Genomic DNA, 14,612 nt, shown 5'->3' with positions numbered 1-14,612 from the left:
TTAAAATAGCAATAGCAGAAAACTTGATCTATGGCAACTCTAGCCTGTTAATATACAGTTGTAGTAAATACTGTATTTAGCCTGAAAATAATTTGGACGGAGATGAGATAGAAAGAAATTAAAACAATACTGAGGGGGGGAAGAACTTGAACACATTTCATATTGCTGCTACATGAAGGATGTTGAGTGCAGCTGAGTCCTGGTATCATAAAGGTGTTGAAGCTGTTCATGGCTGCAGTTTCTGAATTCTTTTATTAAATATTATGCCACAAAACCTTAAAACTAGAAATGCATTAGTTCATAAGAAATTGAGCAGTTGGGTTTTATTACTTGTTTTTCTTGTTAGAAAAGAAGCTTTTAAAACTACTTGCAGTGTTAATTGCACATTTCTTTCCTGTCTTGCAGAGAATGACATAAAATCACTGATGTGTTTGTTTTCATTTCCAAAACCTAATGTAAAAAAATAAAACCTACTTAGCATGAACTTCAATACTTCTTACCATAGAAACCTTTTATTATTACATAATGATAAATGTCCTTCCATAAGGGAAAAACTATAAAGAAGATGAAAGAAAATATGCATACACTAAAATATTTACTGCAGGGTTGGATGGAATCTTAGCTTCCCTGAGCTGTGAGGGAAAATAATATGTGCTAACTTCCATGTATATAACAGCATGAATGAATCACTATAATCACTATTTTTTCCATTCACTCAAAACTGAGATAAGTCATTGATTGACCCCCATTGGCCAAATACACAGCAATGATGGTTAAAAATAGTATAAATATTGCAGAAAGATTTTGTCTTTTTGGAAACAAAGATTGCAGAAATCTATCCCGATTCCAAGATGTAGCTAGGTCATATTGCAGAGAGGAAATTACATTAATTTTAGTGGTCACCCTCTCCTGTGGTCTGGAGAAACAGCATTCATTCACTGGTTATATATACAGTTACAGTTGATGTTAGGGTAACTGAATATCTGCTAGAAAGACATTTTGACCCACCTTTTATTCTTAGATTTTTTTAAAAAGCCTCATGAGACTATAGCCATAAATATCATTACTGTAATTATGAAATTCTAATCAGATCTGGTTTTTGACTAGCCCTGTGAAGGTACACAAGGAGATTGGGGGGAGGAAGAGGGCACAAGAAAGCTTTGTCTACTTACACTCTGGTCCACATGCCTGTCACAATCCCTGTGCTTGCAGTCACTGAGCGCTGGTCTTTCCCAAAAGAGAGGGGGATAAGAGAAGGGACATAGACCAGACCACTCTATTCCATTCTATATAGCTTCTTATACCATGCTCAACACCCTGGGCGGTGGGTCACATAGGCTGGGGGAGGCTGTGCCTCCCACCTGCTCCCTGTGTACAGCACCTCCAGTCCTGCTCCAGCCCCACAGTGCTCTGGGGCTGTGCACCGCCTGCCTTTCCGGCAGTCTAGAACTGGGGAGGCTGCAGTCACACACCACCCGCCCTCTGGGGCTGGGGAGACTGGGGCTGTGCACCGCCTGCTTTCCCAGCACTCCGGGGCCAGGGAGACTGGGGTTTCATGCCACCCGCCCTCCTGTGCTCAGTGGCTGGGGAGGCTGGAGCCGCCTGCTGCCCACACTCCAAGGCTGGGGGGGAATGCGACCATGCACTGCCTGCCTTCCTGGTGCTCCCAGGCTGGGGAGGCTGGGGCCACCCGCCACCCCAGCGCTCCAGGACTGGGGGGCTAGCCTGGGGCGGGACTGGGCAAGTGGCCTGGGGTGGGAGGGTCTGGGCTTTGGGTGGGGCAGAAGGGGAGTGGCCTCAGGCAGAAGGGGCGGGGCAGGGCTGGGGCTAGCCTCCCGCAGCCAGCAGAACCATGCCACCCATGCTCATCACCATAGTATCTGAGCGCCTTCCAGTAATGTATTAAACAACAGGACTGACATCAGTCATGTGTTGTTTGTTCTCTCATAGAAACATAGAAGATTAGGGCTGAAAGAGACCTCAGGAGGTCATCTGGTCCAATTCCCTGCTGAAAGCAGGACCAACACCAACTAAATCATCCCAGCCACGGCTTTGTCAAGCTGGGTCTTAAAAACCTCTAAGGAAGGAGATTCCACCACCTTCCTAGGTAACCCATTCCAGTGCTTCACCACCCTCCTAGTGAAATAGTGTTTCCATATCCAACCTAAACCTCCCCCCACTACAACTTGAGACCATTGCTCCTTGTTCTGTCATCTGCCAACACTGAGAACAGCCTAGCTCCATCCTCTTTGGAACCCCCCTTCAGGTAGCTGAAGGCTGCTATCAAATCCTCCCTCACTCTTCTCTTCTGCAGATTAAACAAGCCCAGTTCTCTCAGCCTCTCCTTGTAAATCATGTGCCCCTGTTAATTACAGCCCTTCCATATTTGGGGGGAAGGCACACACCCAGTTGGATTTTAGGGCATTGTTTATTAGGTGGCCATCTTGGTCTGGATAAGAACAAGATGACCTCCATGTTGTGACAGTTTCTTGTTCCCCTATTCTGGGAAAAAGGCAGGAAAGTGAAAAGAGCGGGAATCAGTTGTTGCCAAGTAACCAGTTTCTATATAAAGAAACCAAGGGAAGGGCCGGGGCTCTTGAGCACTGGAATCTTTGGGGCTCAGGTGTCTAAAAGCTCTCTCTCCGAGGTGTGGTACACCTTCCACATTGGTTACTGGCCTGAAGTAGCCACTCACTGAATGAAGTTGTCATTTTGGGGTTTATTAGTTATTTTCCTTTGGGAAGCAGATGTGTACTGTTGGACTAGATCCGGTTAGTTAGATCTGACACTCACCCATAGACGACGCAGCCAGGGATAGGGTGGGTCTGAGATAGGGTTAGGTACCTGTCTTCAACACCTGTGATCCACTGTTGGTGTCCATCGCTGACCTCACCAGTCCAGATTCTGCAACCTCCCCACCTGCAGTAACTGAAGGAGGTAGAAAAACATCTTTGCTTTATTGAGTGTGTGTGTGTGTGCATGTGTATGCTTATATTCAAAATCTCCAGTGTCCTTAATCCATCCCCTCCCCTTCCTTCCTTCTCCTTTAATAAATAAATTGTTGTTGTGAGTCCATATCCGTCTGGTGGTTTCTTTTATTCCAGCTCTGATAGATTGGCTTGAGCAGGGACCCAGCAGGAGGTATACTGAAAGTCTCCCTGAAGTCTTCTGGTCAGATAAGCTCCCTAAAAATCCTTACAGCCCAGCCCCCTGATCATTTTCGTTGACCTCTGCTGGACTCTCTCCAATTTTTCCATGTCCTTCCTGTTGTGGGGGGCCCAAAACTGGACACAATACTCCAGATGTGTCCTCATGAGTGCCAAATAGAGGGGAATAATCACGTCCCTCGATCTGCTGGCAATGCTTCTACTAATGCAGCCCAATATGCTGTTAGCCTTCTTGGCAACAAGGGCACACTGCTGACTCATATCCAGCTTCTCATCCACTGTAATCTCCAGGTCCTTTTCTGCAGAACTGCTGCTTAGCCAGTCAGTCCCCAGCATCTAGTGGTGCATGGGATTCTTCTGTCCTAAGTGCAGGACTCTGCACTTGTCCTTGTTGAACCTCATCAGATTTCTTTTGGCCCTATCCTCCAATTTGTCCAGGTCACTCGGGACCCTATCGCTACCCTCCAGCATATCTACTTCTCCCCCCAGTTTAGTGTAATCTGCAAACTTGCTGAGGGTGCAATCCATTCCCATCCTCCGGATCATTAATAAAGATGTTGAACAAAACCATCCCCAGGACCAACGTCTGGGGTACACCGCTTGATACTGGCTGCCAACTAGACATGGAGCCGTTGATCACTACCCGTTGAGCCTGACAATGTAGCCAGCTTTCTATCCACCTTATCGTTCATTCATCCAGTCCATACTTTTTTAGCTTGCTGGCAAGAATACTGTGGGAGATCATATCAAAAGCTTTGCTAAAGTCAAGATATATCACATCCACTGTTTTCCACATATCCACAGAGCCACTTATCTCATCATAGAAGACAATCAGGTTGGTCAGGCATGACTTGCCATTGGTGAATCCATGTTGACTGTTCCCGATCACCTTCCTCTCCTCCAAGTGCTGCAAAATGGTTTCCTTGAGGGCTTGCTACATGCTTTTTCCAGGGACTGAGATGAGACTGACCGGTCTGTAATTCCCCAGGTTCTCCTTCTTCCCTTTTTTAAAGATGGGCACTATAGTTGCCTTTTTCCAATTGCCTGGAACCTCCCCTGATTGCCATGAGTTTTCAAAGATAATGGCCAATGGCTATGCAATCACATCAGCCAATTCCCTCAGCACCCTCAGATGCTTTAGATCTGGACCCATGGACTTGTGCATGTCCAGCTTTTCTAAATAGTCTTTAACCTGTTCTTTCCCCACTGAGGGCTGCTCACCTCCTCCCCATATTGTGTTGCCCAGGACAGCAGTGTGGGTGCTGACCTTAACTGTGAAGACCAAGGCAAAAAAAGCATTGAGTACTTCAGCTTTTTCCACATCATCTGTCACTAGGCCATCCTCTCTCCAAAAGAATTATGTGCAGAGGACAGTCTTGTTTTGATAGTATGTTTTGTTTTTTAATATACATGTTGCTAGGTATGTATATTAGAGAATGCAAGGTCAAAGAAGCATGCCTTGCACTTGGAGCAGAAAGTGGTGCAGATTTGTGATAGTCCTTTGTTTCTGGGGGAGTTCATTCTACTGTCTCGGCCCAACCCCTAAGAAAATTGGGTCTCTTGTTTTGCCTGTATTGTACTGAGTTTTACTGTTCCACAGGAGTGAAGTTGTCAACCACAATCTTCATTCTGGAGCTTTACGTGATTTTTTAGATACCCTGGGCCCAGGCCACAGAGCACCTTGCAGATAAGAACCAAGATCTTGATTCAATATTCTATGGGGAAACAGTGTAGGCAGCAGAGGACAAATGTGATATTCTTATGGTAGCCTGCATTGCTGAGGAGACATGCTGCAGTATTGTGCACCAGCTGGAGTTTTCTAAGTGCTGAAGGCGTCATCTCCAGGTATATCACATTGCTGTAGTCCAGCCAACAGGTGACAAAGGTGTGAATAACTATGACTCAGTCATCATCCACCAGGATAGGACAGAGTGCCCTAGCTAAGCAGAGCCTGGTGCAGAAGAAGAGCACACTTTCTCTTCAAAGGAAGTAGAAGCTCCACATGTGTTCCTCACAGCAGAAGTCCAATGTGCCTGCATAAAAGTCAAACACAATGCATCTTTTTTTTGATAACTTTTTCACACTCGCATTTTTAAGGAACAAACAATGGAATTGACTCCCTCTCCCCTTCTTTGCCTTGTCAAGCCTTCCCTTTCTGTTTCCAATTCTTACCACTTTGTGTCACCCTCACTGTTCCCTTGTGTGGCTCTCTCTGCCCTTCCCCATCGTGATGCCCTCTAGGATTGTTTTGTTCTTTTCTCACAACAAGCTAAACACTATCTAGAATACTCAGAAGCCCATTCCACAGCCTGAGACCACTAAAAGTACTTCCTGAAGTGGCTGTGGGCTTCAGCTGAGGGGACCAAAATCTCCAGCACACAGCTGTGAATTAGCTCCCTGCACTGCAGCGCAGGCAACTCATGAGAGCAGACGCATTTTTATTCTTCCGTCTCTCCCCTGACCCCAGTTTCCTTCACTCCACCTTGTTCTTTCCTTTCACTTTCATCTTGCTGTGTCAGGCGTGATTTTGCTCAGTTTCCTTTTAACAACATTCATTACTTTTTTCATTCTTCATTTCTTTCTTTCCTTCTCATCAGGCTCTAAGGGAAAATCAGGAAAGGAAATTGTATCTCTCTCCTCCATCTCAATCTCTTAATCTCTTGCTCCTCCTGATCCTTGCCCTCCTTTTTCCATCCTTCCTTTTCCTAGTGCTTTCTCTCTTACTCTGCCTTCCAGCATCTGGTGTGACCCATTTCTTACATTTCATCCCTATATTTTCACTAATATTTTACTAAACAGAGGGAGACATGTAACTTCTGTAGTAACTTTATGAAGTGCTCAGTCTCGGGTTAGAACCCATCTGTCATCAGGAGGCGGGGGTGTTTGCAGTAGGAGTTATGTGGGACTAATGTCTCTGACTGTGTCTACAATGGGAACTAGAAGTTATTTCCATCTCATGTAGCTGGCTCTCTTTTGCTAGCTCTCATTGAGTAGAATAGCCAGGGTAGCATGGGCAGCAGGAATGGCAGCTGTGCCAAGTATATACACGACATTCAGGCCCATTTGTACTGGACACAGACAGCCTGTGCCTCTGCTCACTGCTGCCTGTCCTACCTCAGCTACACGACCACTTTTAGCCTGCTAGCTTGATGAAAGCTCGTGCAAGTATGTGCGTGTGTGTGCTGGGAATCACACATACTTGCACGAGTATGTGTAGACATAGCAGTGTATGAGACGGGGAGCAGGAAATGTAAAGGATGGAGGGGGAGCAGCTTGAAGGTTATAAAGATTTTGTTAGTCACTAAAATTCACGCTCCATTAATGAGTCCAAGTGGACTAATCCTATGATAAGGAGATCCCATTTAAACTGTAAGGAGAGATTTCCCTTTGAAAGTGATAGTGTCTGAAGAGCATCTAGAAATCAAACAGCCTTTCACATACCGGTTACATCAATGGGCAGTTCTGATCAGAAAAGTGACTGTTTGAAAATGGCACCTTCTTATTATTCACTTCTGTTGCCTGCTGGTATTCATGGTCACATCTGCCCCTTGTAGCGGCAAACTATATTTGTACTGCTTTTGTTCCTTTAGCCTTGCAGATCAAACATATCTGAGAGAGAGAGACGGAGCTGCATCCTATTCCTTCTTGTGAATCATCAAAACAATTGTTTACTAAGGGCCAGTCAATTACAGATGTGCAGGCCTATTGAAAGCAGTGGTGTTCATGTCAGTCAGTGACAGCAGAACTTAAAGAGAATGGGGTTGTACCTAAAGGCATAACTTGCCCAGCAGAAAGTTTTTTACAGCTGATGATGAGCAAGAAGTAAAGTACCTGTGGTTAGTTTGCAGGGCTGACAGAAAAATGTTTACTTTTATGAACTGAGCACATTTGATCTGGAATCATTGTGAACCAAACATAGATCCCCACAAACATAGATCCCCACAAAGCCATTTTCACAGTTGATTTCATTATAGAGCTTTAAAGAGAAAATACAGACAGTTCTAGTACTGGCTCAGTCACAAACTTGTCGCAATGACTTATTCTGCCACAAATTTTGCTGTCCCAGCTTGGAGAATAGCAAAATGCCATTATTTCAATTTCCATTGCAATGAACCTCTCAGATACTTACACTTCCATTCCCAGAAAGCTGCCAGGAACAGAAAAATACTACCTAATTAATACAGAGTTTTCTGTTCCTTTTAAATATGTTGTCATTGTTTTATACCATAATAACAGTTTAATATACACTGTTACTTGTCAAAAGTACAGACAATATGTAAACACTGAAAGCAAAATTGCATGTGTCAAATCAGAAGGAAAAATGTCAGTTGTTCAAAAGTGAATGAATACTTCATAGAAATATGGAATGTTCTGCTCCAGTAGATTTTGTTATCAAAACTGAATTTTACTTTGGAGTGCTGGAACAAGAATTTGTATGTCCATTATGATAAAGAAAAATTAGTATGGGCTACATCCTTGATTACTACAGGAGTCAACTAATTAAGTGCCAATGCTGTACAAAGTCCTGCTGGTAAACATTTATATTGCAGTGACACACAAATGCCCCAATCAGATTGGGACTCCATTGTGCTGGGTGCCTGAGTTCAAACCATTCTTTCCCCTCTGTGGAAGGGAAGGGGGATACTGCTCCCAGCAGAGTCTATAGACAAGTAAAAAGAAAAGGAGTACTTGTGGCACCTGAGAGACTAACAAATTTATTAGAGCATAAGCTTTCGTGAGCTACAGCTCACTTCATCGGATGCATCCGATGAAGTGAGCTGTAGCTCACGAAAGCTTATGCTCTAATAAATTTGTTAGTCTCTCAGGTGCCACAAGTACTCCTTTTCTTTTTGCGAATACAGACTAACACGGCTGCTACTCTATAGACAAGTAAGCATTTTGAACTCAGAATTGTAGGACAGGAAGGGACCTTGAGGGGTCATCTAGTCCAGTCCCCTACACCCATGGTAAGACTAGATATTATCTAGACCATCCCTGACAGGTGTTTTTCTAACCTAATCTTAAAAATCTCCAATGATGGAGATTTCGAAACCTCCCTGGGCAATTTATTCCAGTGCTTAACCACCTTGACAGTTAGGAAATTTTTCCTAATGTCCAACCTAAACCACCCTTCCTTAACTCAGAGATTAAGGAGAACAATTTTTCTCCCTCTTCCTTGTAGCAACCTTTTATCTACTTGAAAACTGTTATGTCTCCTCTCAGTCTTCTCTTCTCCAGACTAAACAAACCCAATTTTTCAATCTGCCCTCATAAATCATGTTTTCTAGACCTTTAATCATTTTTATTGTTCTTCTCTGGACTTTCTCCAATTTGTCCACATCTTTCCTGAAACATTGTACCCAGAAGTGGACACAAAACTCCAGTTGAGGCCTAATCAGCATGGAGGAGAGCTAGAACTCCCAGGTGTCTGGTTTTTGATTAGAACGCCCAGTCGAAAAGGGACTCTGGTGGCTATGGTTAGCACTGCTGATGGGGCCGTTAAAAGTCCAGTTGGCTGCGCAGCGGGGCTAAGGCAGGGAGCAGCAGCATGTCCCCACTCCAGCTCCTAGGCGAAGGGACAGCCAAGGGGCTCCATGCACTGCCCCCACCTCAAGTGCCGCTCCGCTGCTCCCATTGGCCGGGAACTGCTTCCAATGCGAGCTTTGGGGGCAGCGCCTGTGGATTGGGCAACATGCAGAGCTGCCTGGCTGTGCCTCCATGTAGGAGCCGGAGAGGGGATATGCCACTGCTTCTGGGAGCTGCCCGAGGTAAGTGCCATCAACAGCCTGCATCTCCAATCCCCTCCCGTGCCCCTGCCCCAGTCCTGATCCCCGTCCTGCCCTCCGAACCCCTCCTCCCAGCCCAGAGCATCCTCCTGCACCCTGAACTCCTCAATTCTGGCCCAAACCTGGTGGCAAAAAAACCTGAAATATTAATCCCAAAACGGGGACTGCCCGATTAAGAATTGCATAATCTTTCCCAGTTTTTGCAATCAAAGTCATATTTTATATTTAGGGCAGGTAACATCTATTTGTTGTGTTTGTATGGTCCCTACTAGAATGGCTAATCCTCATCATCTTCTTCATCATCATCTCAGGATCTGAAGTTACCCAACAAACAAAAGCTAAACATACAGTGCAGAGAGCAGTTTAGTCACTTCAGACAATACTGTGCACCTCAACATAGAATCATAGAAGATTAGGGTTAGAAGAGATATCAGGAGGTCATCTAGTCCAACTCCCTGCTCAAAGCAGGACCAACACCAACTAAATCATCCCAGCCACAGCTTTGTCAAGCCGGGCCTTAAAAACCTCTAAGGATGGAGATTCCATCACCTCCCTGATAACTCATTCCAGTGCTTCACCACCCTCCTAGTGAAATAGTGTTTCCTAATATCCAACTTAGACTTCCCGCACTGCAACTTGAGACCATTCCTCCTTGTTCTGTCATCTGTCACCACTGAGAGCAGCCGAGCTCCATCCCCTTTGGAACCCCGCCTTTCAGGTAGTAGAGGTCTGCTATCAAATTCCCCCTCACTCTTCTGCAGACTAAACAAGCCCAGTTCTCAGCCTCTCCTCGTAAGTCATGTGCCCCAACCCCCTGATTATTTTTGTTGCCCTCAGCTAAACTCTTTCCAATTTGTCCATATCCTTTCTGTAGTAGGGGGCCCAAAACTGGACGCAATACTCCAGATGTATTAATTGAACTGGACGCAATACTCCAGATTTGTACTCACCAGTGCCGAAAAGAGAGGAATAATCACTTCCCTCAATCTGGTGGCCATGCTTCTACTAATGCTGCCCCTTATGCAGTTAGCCTTCTTGGCAACAAGGGCACACTGCTGACTCATATCCAGCTTCTCATCCACTGTAATCTCCAGGTCCTTTTCTGCAGAACTGCTGCTTAGCCAGTCAGTCCCCAGCATCTAGTGGTGCATGGGATTCTTCTGTCCTAAGTGCAGGACTCTGCACTTGTCCTTGTTGAACCTCATCAGATTTCTTTTGGCCCTATCCTCCAATTTGTCCAGGTCACTCAGGACCCTATCCCTACCCTCCAACATATCTACTTCTCCCTCCAATTTAGTGTCATCTGCAAACTTGCTGAGGGTGCAATCCATCCCATCATCTAGATCATTAATAAAGATGTTAAACAAAACCATCCCCAGGACCAACGTCTGGGGTACACCGCTTGATACTGGTTGCCAACTAGACATTGAGCCGTTGATCAGTACCCACTGAGCCCGACAATCTAGCCAGCTTTCTAGCCACGTTATTTATTTATTTTTATTTAGTCTATTCATTCAGTCCATATTTTTTTAACTTGCTGATAAGAATACTGTGGGAGACCGTATCAAAAGCTTTGCTAAAGTCAAGATATATCAAGTCCACTGTTTTCCCCATACCCACAGAGCCACTTATCTCATCATAGAAGGCAATCAGGTTGGTCAGGCATGACTTGCCATTGGTGAATCCATGTTGACTGTTCCTGATCACCTTCCTTTCTTCATGGGCTTCAAAATGGTTTTCTTGAGGACCTGGTCCATGCTTTTTCCAGGGACTAAGATGAGACTGACCGGTCTGTAGTTCCCCAGATTCTCCTTCTTCCCTTTTTTAAAGATGGGCACTATATTTGCCATTTTCCAATTGCCTGGAACCTCCCCTGATTGCCATGAGTTTTCAAAGATAATGGCCAATGGCTCTGCAATCACATCAGCCAATTCCCTCGGCACCCTCAGATGCCTTAGATCTGGACCCCTGAACTTGTGCATGTCCAGCTTTTCTAAATAGTCCTTAACCTGTTCTTTCCCCGCTGAGGGCTGCTCACCTCCTCCCCATACTGTGTTGCCCAGGACAGCAGTGTGGCAGCCGACTTTGTCTGTGAAGACCAAGGCAAAAAAAGCATTGAGTACTTCAGGTTCTTCCACATCATCTGTCACTAGGTTGCTTCCCCCATTCATTAAGGATCCCACACTTTCCCTGACCTTTTTCTTGTTGTTAACATACCTATAGAAATCCTTCTTGTTACCCTTCACATACCTTGCTAGCTGCAACTCAAGTTGTGTTTTGGCCTTTCTGATTATATCCCTGCATGCTTGAGCAATATTTTTATATTCCTCCCTAGTCATCTGTCAAAGTTTCCAGTTCTTGTAAGCTTCCTTTTTGTCTTTAAGTTCACTGAAGATTTCTCTGCTAAGCCAAGCTGGTCACCCTCCATATTTGCTATTCTTTCTGCACATCAGGATGGTTTGTTCTTGCACCCTCAATAAGGCGTCTTTAAAATACAGCAAGTTCTCCTGGACTCTTTTCCCCCTCATATTAATCTCCCAGGGGATCCTGCCCAGCAGTTTCCTAAGGAAGTCAAAGTCTGCTTTTCTGAAACAGACTGCAGCTGCTGGAGCCCTATCCCCCAGAGACAGGCCTAAATGCTACTGGGCTATTACTGCTCACGTCACAGTGCTTCATGATTTGGAATGCTGTCTGCTTTGTGCTCACTGAGAACTCTGTCACAACAACAGCTTGAATATCCTGACTAATATAGATTCCTCACCCCCCGCCCTTGGTCATCACAGCCCTCAATGGGTCATAGCATAGATTTCATCCTCCCCTTCCTGCTTAACTGGAAGTCTTCATTTATTACTTTTCTGATTACCTCTGCAGATACATGCCCCACTCTGTCCATAGAGTTTAAGGCCAAAAGGGACCATCAAGTCATCTAGTCCAGTGGTGGGCAACCTGCAGCCCGCAAGCCACATGATTTGCTGATGTTGGAATAAAGTCCAAAGGCATGGCCCCCCACAGCTCCCAGTGGCCACCGTTCACCCCGTCTCATGAGCTTTCTTACTGTCTCTGGCATTCTCAGCTACACCACTCCCCTTCAGCCTTTTATATAGGAATCACCTGATTCCTGTCAGGTGTGGCTCATCTTGTAATTAAGGATGACTCAGCCTCAGGTTCCTCCAGCCTACAGGCAAGCCACCCTGTTACAGTGCCAGGGAGAGAACAGAAAGGAATGAGGTACACCAGTGCCCAAGTTCCCTCCCTTCCCTCCTGCTCCCCGCCTTGGCAAAATGGCAGGGAAATGATTAAGTGAGATAATCCTATCAAGTGATCCACACCCACACATTGCAGAGGCAGGTGAAAAACTCCCTAGGTCACTGCCAGTCTGACCTAGTGGAAAATTCCATCCTGCCCCCCCATGTGGCAATTAGTTAGACCCTGAGCATGTGAACAAGAATCAGACAGCTAAACACCTCTGAGAGATAATGCTTGGTGCCATCTCAGAGCATCAGCTCACCCTGTACAGTGTCCAGTCTCCAGCTGTGCCCATCCCTGATGCATCAGAGGAAGGAGAAAAAAAAACACAATACATTGGGAGGGGGATCACCTCCTGACCCCAGTAGGTGGCTGGCTGAAGGCCTGAAGCATGAGTTTTTAGGAAAGACATAAACCAGAAGTGAGTCCCAGGACAGTTGAGTCCTCCACCTACCATCACAAGTAACCCCATCACACTATTGCACTCATAAACTTGTCCAACTGTCTCTTAAAACTGATTAAGTTGTTTGCCCCCATAACTCCTATTGGGAGGTTATTGCTTCCACCACCTCTGAATGACTTCTCAAAGGGAGGCAGCTTTACTTGAACTGTCCTGTTAATGAAATGCAGTTGTCTCCTAGGAGGATGGTGATAGCTTTTGAAAAGCTCTTTGCAACATTGCACAATAATACAGGGAAGAAAATTGAAAATAGCTCAATCCGCTGCAAATAGAGGGAGGGGTTATCTTGGTAGAATGTAATTGCCTTATTAGGCTCAGGACATCCTGGCTAACACCCCTGCCATTGCTTCAATAGCTAGTCCTGATTTACAGTGGTGTGACTGAGGTCAGAATCAAAGCTGCCATGAGTTAATTTTCACATGTCCTGTGGCCTAATTTGGCTGTTCTAATTTTAGGAAGCCCAATTTGAAACTCTGCAAATGAGCCTAATTTTCAGTGAAGGGGTGCTCAGCACTTTCAGAAAATCAGACAAGTCAGACAAGCCTCAAGTTGGACACGCAATAATTAGGGGACTGAAAATTCCCCATCAGTTTTGAAAAACTAAGCCTGTATAGTATTCAAGAAGAGGGAGTTTTATCCAGCTCATTCCTTCCTCCTCAACCAGCACCTCAAAAGTAGTACACATTGGTCAAAAAGTGGGGAGAAACAGTCAAGCTATCATGAAGTAGAGCTAATCATGAAGATTAAATACGGCAAATGCAATTACTAATAAAAACAAAGCAAAATACTGTTACTACAGGCAAAACAGTAGCAAAGACAAGAAGTTCCCACTGGCTAAATATTACGTAATTAGAAAGTCAAAGATTATGATATTCATGGAAAACTGAATTGCAAAATATATACTGCATCTTAAGTAATTTATGTATTATGCTATTTTACAGGTATAGGCCAGTTTACAATGTTTAGCAGTTATACTCTCAGAAGTTCATACTGGATAAAGACCTAGTTTGATGGTGTAAATTGGACTTCAGGACTGTAACTTCAGAAATTATTATTGGTTCATCTAAGAAATAAATCCCCCAAGATACACATGCCCTTTGAAATACAGATCATAAGCGGTGTTTCACTTAGATGAGCAGCTATCCTTTCCTTCTTGGAAACCAGGGCTCCATTCACTTATAGTACAAGGAGAAAATCTCATCCGTGAACAGGTGCTGACCAAAATGCTGCTCATGATTGAGCCGGCAGCATGTTTCCCTCTGAGTCCATGCTGGAACACTGTCCCAGCATTATATTTTGAGCCACTTTTCCACTGCAGGTGCCATCTTTCAGGTGAGATTCTTTCCACTAGTGGGCTTATGCTTGACTCTGAAATCATCCACTTCTTTTTCTGTCCAGATGTTATTTATCTCATAGGCAATTTCTTCACATTTCTATGCTATCTTTTTGATAAATCACAGGAAAATAAAAATAAGCAACAGCTAGAACCATAAACAAGCAATTTTAAATCATGATCTATTTTGTGTGGGCTCTGTATAAACTCTTTAGACGTTCTTGTCAACTGCTGGAAATGGCCCACCTTGATTATCACTACAAAAGGATCCCCCCCTCCCCGCTCTCCTGCTGGTAATAGCTCACCTTAAGTGATCACTCTGGTTACAGTGTGTATGGTAATACCCATTGTTTCATGTTCTCTGTGTATATAAATCTCCCCACTGTATTTTCCACTGAATGCATCCAATGAAGTGAGCTGTAGCTCATGAAAGCTTATGCTCAAATAAATGTGTTAGTCCCTAAGGTGCCACAAGTCCTCCTTTTCTTTCTACCTGAACAGGCTTGCAAAATTACCCAGCTAATATTTCCCAGTACACTGAGATGATGCCAAAGGTACCATTAAAGCTCTGACTTTCTTTAGTGTCTCACCATGAAGTTTTCTCTGCCTTTTGTCTGGCT

The 14,612-nt window shown here is 44.7% G+C and overlaps 1 long non-coding RNA gene across 1 annotated transcript; it reads right to left on the bottom strand.

The window, feature by feature from the left end:
- Positions 1-1,178: 1,178 nt before the first annotated feature.
- Positions 1,179-11,937, bottom strand: LOC122457826. The gene is made up of 3 exons (XR_006277501.1): positions 11,817-11,937; positions 2,845-2,928; positions 1,179-1,227 (listed from the first exon to the last, which is right to left on the bottom strand). It is a non-coding gene; the product is annotated as an uncharacterized LOC122457826 (long non-coding RNA).
- Positions 11,938-14,612: the final 2,675 nt, after the last annotated feature.

This window comes from Dermochelys coriacea, chromosome 1, assembly GCF_009764565.3.
Source record: "Dermochelys coriacea isolate rDerCor1 chromosome 1, rDerCor1.pri.v4, whole genome shotgun sequence".
In the NCBI taxonomy this organism is placed as follows: domain Eukaryota; kingdom Metazoa; phylum Chordata; order Testudines; family Dermochelyidae; genus Dermochelys; species Dermochelys coriacea.
This window is presented reverse-complemented; position numbering and strand designations above follow the sequence as displayed.